The sequence below is a fragment of the Rhincodon typus genome, chromosome 31 (assembly GCF_021869965.1).
Source record: "Rhincodon typus isolate 14 chromosome 31, sRhiTyp1.1, whole genome shotgun sequence".
Lineage (NCBI taxonomy): Eukaryota > Metazoa > Chordata > Chondrichthyes > Orectolobiformes > Rhincodontidae > Rhincodon > Rhincodon typus.
This window is the reverse complement of record NC_063362.1, coordinates 13,471,641-13,477,640: the sequence shown is the minus strand read 5'-3', so window position 1 is coordinate 13,477,640 and position 6,000 is coordinate 13,471,641.

Genomic DNA, 6,000 nt, shown 5'->3' with positions numbered 1-6,000 from the left:
GCTGCTTGGCCTGCTGTGTTCATCCAGCTCTACACCTTGTTATCTCAGATTCTCCAGCATCTGCAGTTCCTACTACCTCTGATTTAGAGTGTTGTTTTGCATAGATATGAGACTTGAACCTTGTGGAAAGAGAAGATTGACTTGTTAAAAAGCTTTGAAATAGGGTTGGAGGAAACTGGAAAGGATCAATTGGACAGAAAAAAAAGTAACATGATGAAGTGCTGAGGACAGTGAATGAACACAGCAATTGCTGGACTCCATGAGAAAAAAAGAATGGACATTTTATAAGGAAATAGGTTTGTAGGGGAGATTATGGAGGGAAGATTTAAAGAAAGAGGAAGAGAATATCAATGTTGGATTGCTTGAAAATTGAAGGAGTTTTTTGGCAAATACTAACACAGATAAGAAAGGATATGAGAATGGGCAGAAACTTTGTAGATGGAATATATTGTGGATAATGTGACGTTACGCATGTCATTGGCATTGGCATGAAGAATGGATGAGCTAAATATTATTTAAATGGAGAAAGACAGGAGAAAAATACAGAACAGAGGAATTTTTGGAGTCCTCAATGAATCACAAAAGTTAACATCCAAATTCAGTGAGTAATAGGGAAGGCAAATGGAATTTTGGTCTTTATTTCAAAGAGAATGGAATATAAAAGCAGGAAGGTTCTGTTGAAACCATGCAAGGCACTAATCAGACCACAGTTGGAATGCTATGAACAATTTTGGGTCTCTTGTCTATTGCCTTATCATATTGCCTTTGGGGGCAGTCCAGTGCAGGTTCATTCAGCTGATACCAGGTATGGAGGTACAGTCTTATGAGGAGAGGTGGTTTTAAAATTCATTTGTGGAATGAGGGCATCACTGGCGAGACCAGCATTTATTGCCTATCCCCATGGGCCCAGAGGCAGTTAAGAGTCAACCAAATTGCTGTGAGTCTGGAGTCACATGCAGACCAGACCAGGTAATGATGGTAGTTTCCTTCCCTAAAGGATGTTAGTGAACCAGATGGGTTTTTCCAACAATCAGCAATGGATTTTTATTGAATTCAGATTCCACCATCTGCCGTGGCAGGATTTGAATCTGGGTTCCCAGGGTCTTAGTCTCCTGCAATAATACCACTAGGCCATTACCTGCCCAGTATGTAGATTGTGCCTGTACTCACTGGAATTTAGAAGAATGAGAGACAACCTTTTTGAAACTTACAAGATTATTAGGGTCCTTGACAGGATTGTTGCAGAAAGGTTGTTTCCCCTTGTGGGACAGTCTAGGATCAGATAATATAATCTCAGAATTAGGGGTTGCACATTTAAGACAGATGAGGAAGTTGATTCTTTTCTCAGAGGGTAGTGATCTGGTGGAATTCTTCACCTTAGAGGACTATCAAGGCTGGGTCATTAAGTATGTTCAAAGCTGGCACAGACAGATGTTTAGACAGTTAAGGAATCAAAGGTTATGAGAAAAAGGCTGGAAAATGGAGTTGAGGATTATCAGATCAGTCATGATCAATGAATGGTGGAACAGACTCAATAGGCTGAATTGCCTACTTCTGTTCCTACATTTTATGGTCTCAACAGAGATATGGAAAGAATACTGTGAATCTAGGGCCTACTTTTGAGCAGTGTACATATGACAATAATGATGATCATACTTCCATCCAAGGGAAACTTTAATTCCATGCAGCTTGAATTCAGTCTCAGTTTAGACACAGCAAAGGACAATACTATAACCCACTTAGTGATCCAAACATTTTTCTCCCTGTTTACTCCATTTTTTTTTTTACCTTTGCTTGTTCAATTCCTCCCATAACACGCCCCATCACCTGTCTGTACAATCACTCCTTCTTCATGTCTTTATCAATGCCGCTCTGAATTGGCCACAAAAAAGGGACAAAACAGTTATGATGATTATGTCATAGTCATAGCCAGAGAGTCATAAAGCACAAAAACAGAACTTTCGGTCCAACTGGTTCATGTTGACCAAGTTTCATAGAACATAGAACAGTACAGCACAGTACAGGTCCTTTGGCCCACAATGTTGTGCTGACCTATTATCCTACTAAGATCAATCTACCCTGCATACCCTACATTTTACTATCCTCCATGTGCCTATCCAAGGGTCGCTTGAAAGTCTCTAAAGGATCTGACTCCACTACCACTGCCGGCAATGCATTCCACACGCCCACCACTCTCTGTGTGAAGAACCTACCTCTGACATCTCCTCTATATCTTCCTCCAATCAGCTTAAAATTATGTGTAAGTGGAATGAACTGCCAAAGGAAGTTGTGGATGCAGTTAGTTACATCATTAAAAATACACTTGGACAGGTACATGAAAAGGAAAGGTTTAGAGAGATATTAGCCAAACGCAGGCAAGTGAGACCAGTTTAGTTTGGATGTTGGAAGTCTGAAACAAACAAACCAGAAATTGCATGAATTACTTAGCAGGCTTGGCAGTATCAATGGAGACAAAACAGAGTTAACATTTTGACTCCAATAACTTCTTCAGAACTGAAAGCAGCTATGAAAAGGTGGTATTTATGCAGATGACCATTTGATGGGGGTGGGGTATGATGAAGTGGGGAGAGAAAGTGGAGAAGGAATGAATGCATAGGTGGAAAATAGAAATCTCTTGTTAGAGAGGAGCAATGTTTTCCCTTAACCACCACAATTGGTAATTTATCTCTCTGCTGCTTTTGAGACTTTATCATGGGCAAATTAGCTACCATGTTTCCCTACACTTTAACTATCTGCAGTTCAAAAGTACAGTAACTCAATAGTGGTAAAGCAGCTTGCATCATTGTGAAGCCACAAAAGATGTAACAAAGTAGCAGGCATGATGCTTCTGACAGTTGTAGCTCTGGTCCAGCAACTGGATTTTCCAATTACAAGTCACTTGGTTTATGCACGTTTGATTCCAATGCATTGTTCAACAGCATCCTACATGATTAAGCAGCCCTATTTAAGATACTGTGGGATGGTACTAGGAAAAGTGCTATACACATTTTCAGCCATTTAACAGATGACCAATGGACCAAGGCTAGAAAGTCGCATTTTATACTTATAAGTTGCAAGTGTTATAAGTTGAGCAGTGGTATTGTCCCTACTTCTGAGCCAGAAGGCCTGGTTTCAATTCCCACCTCCTCCAGACTGAATCATAACATGTCTCAACAGTTTGATTAAAATACCTATAAGTGATGTGGACAATGGGAACCCAGTGGATGTGGTGTACCTAGACTTCCAAAAGGCCTTTGACAAGGTGCCGCACAAGAGGCTACTACATAAGATAAGGATGCATGGCATTAAGGGTAAAGTATTAGCATGGATAGAGGATTGGTTGACCAACAGGAAGCAAAGAGTGGGGATAAATGAGTGCTATTCTAGCTGGCAGTCAGTGACTAGTGGTGTGCCTCAGGGATCAGTGTTGGGACCGCAAATATTTACAATTTATACAGATGATTTGGAGCTGGGGACCACGTGTAGGGTGTCAAAGTTTGCAGATGACACTAAGATGAGTGGCAAAGCAAAGTGTGCAGAGGACTGTGAAACTTTGCAGAGGAACATAGATACATTGAGTGAGTGGGCAAAGGTCTGGCAGATGGAATACAATGTAAATAAATGTGAAGTCATACATTTTGGTAGGAGTAATAGTAAAAAGGATTATTACTTGAATGATAAAAAGTTGCAGCAGGCTGCTATGCAGAGGGACCTGGGTGTCCTTGTGCATGAATCACAGAAGGTAGGTCTGCAGGTACAACAAGTAATTAGGAAGGCAAATGGAATTTTGTCCTTCATTGCTAAAGGGATTGAAATAAAAAGCAGAGAGGTTATGTTGCAGCTGTACAAGGTGCTGGTGAGGCCACACCTAGAGTACTGTGTGCAGTTTTGGTCTCCTTACTTGAGAAAGGATGTACTGGCACTGGAGGGGGTGCAAAGGAGGTTCACTAGGTTGATTCCGGAGTTGAGGGGGTTGGCTTATGAGGAGAGACTGAGTAGATTGGGATTATATTCATTGGAATTCAGAAGATTGAGGGGGGATCTTATAGAAACATATAAAATTATGAAGGGAATAGATAAGATAGAAGTAGAGAGGATGTTTCCTCTAGCAGGTGAAGCTAGGACAAGAGGGCATAGCCTCAAGATTAGAGGGAGCAGATTTAGGACTGAACTGAGAAGGAATTTCTTCACCCAGAGGGTTGTTAATCTATGGAATTCCTTGCCCAGTGAAGTAGTTGACGCTACTTCAGTAAACGCATTTAAAAAAAAGTAGATTTTTTTTGAACAATAAAGGAATTAAGGGATATGGTGAGAACGCGGGTAAGTGGATCTGAGTCCACGAAAGGATCTTATTGAATGGTGGAGCAAGCTCGAAGGGCCAGACGGCCTACTCCTGCTCCTAGTTCTTGTGTTCTTGTGATCAATATCAAACAAATTAACTTCACAGTTGATAAATGCATATCCGGAATCTTCTTAGCAGATAACGTACAGAAGGGCCAGAATGGAGAATTACATTGGCAATATGAGAGTTGGCATGATACGTTACCCATATTGACAGAATGAGTGAGAAGGCTTATACAAGAGGAACAAGTGGAAAGTAGCATTACCCATACCTTCTCCTAATTCACTTGCTCAGATAAAATACTGCATGCTGCTGGTTTAGAATTAGTGATTTGCAATGTCAAAAGACATCAACAAATGCTTGATGTTATGAAACCACCAGCAAAGCAAGAGCATGATACCTGTATTACTGGATCTGTTTATCAATTTTGGGTTAATGAGTAGTTTAATAGTGACCTAGATAACATGACCACAACAAAATCATCATCATTCAACATAAATAAACATCCATAGCCTTTTCATAAACCTGAATAAATCAGAAGTCTATGTACCAGCCAGCCCAAGAAAAGCATTAGCAAGATATGCAGAGATATATAACTGTGTCAGATGGTAGAAGCACTAGTGCAATGATTTGAAAGAGAATGGAAAATATGAACTACACAAACTTGAACAGCAGCAAACTGTTGACCCAAAAGGGATATTTTGTCTGTGGAACATGCTGAAGCATTTTGACTTAATAGCAACTGGTATGGACCTCAGCTCTGATTTTCTTTGTAATAAGAGTGCATCTTCTAGTACAAAGGACTTCCAGCAAAAAAAATTCTTACCATATGTGTGTTAGATGTCTAAACGTGTGTTTGTGTAAACAAGCAAGAGTATATTATTGTGCATCTCATTGGAAGGAAATCAACGTTAAACCTATAAAATTGGAAAGGAGTGCTCAATTAACAGTTTAAAAAGTTGTTGTGGTGATGGAGGAGGTGAAAATATAATCTCCAATTTGGGAATAGAGATCTCAAAAGGAAAAGTTGGAGTTTAATTGTTTATCTCCTTAACACTTACAAACCATTAGTCATTTTGTTCCCACAGATTATTTTCCTTTGTGCAAGATATCGAAAACTTTTTGTTGTAATGCTGATTAAATAAGGATGATTACTTTTCTTCAGGGATTATAGTATTGTCTGTGCTCAATATGACTGGCATCAGGTGCACAATATTATAAGTTTATATGAAGACTTTGATTGGGAGCTCTAAGAAATAAAACTTCATAATGTCAGACAAAATCTCAGACATATAAACAGTGAGAACATTAAGGCATATAACACTAATTGTATACCACTAACTCCTGGAATCCTTGAGAGTAATACAAAAGGCGTGATATATTTCAGTAATGTCATACAGGGCTGTCTATGTAATTTCTATTAGACAGCCATGATTCACATGCTTTATTGAGTAACTGTGACACTTCAAAGTGTCAATAAGTCGTTCAGATTTTCAATCTTTTTCCCATGCCTATTAAAGGCATATATCCTTGTTGGAAAGTAGCTGCAAAGAAATGAGCAGCCCTTTAGTATCTTATCCAAGTAAACATTTATTTTGAGTCTATTTAGAGGTGGCAGTCTATTCAAGTGTGGGAGCATCCTTGCAAAATTAAATTAT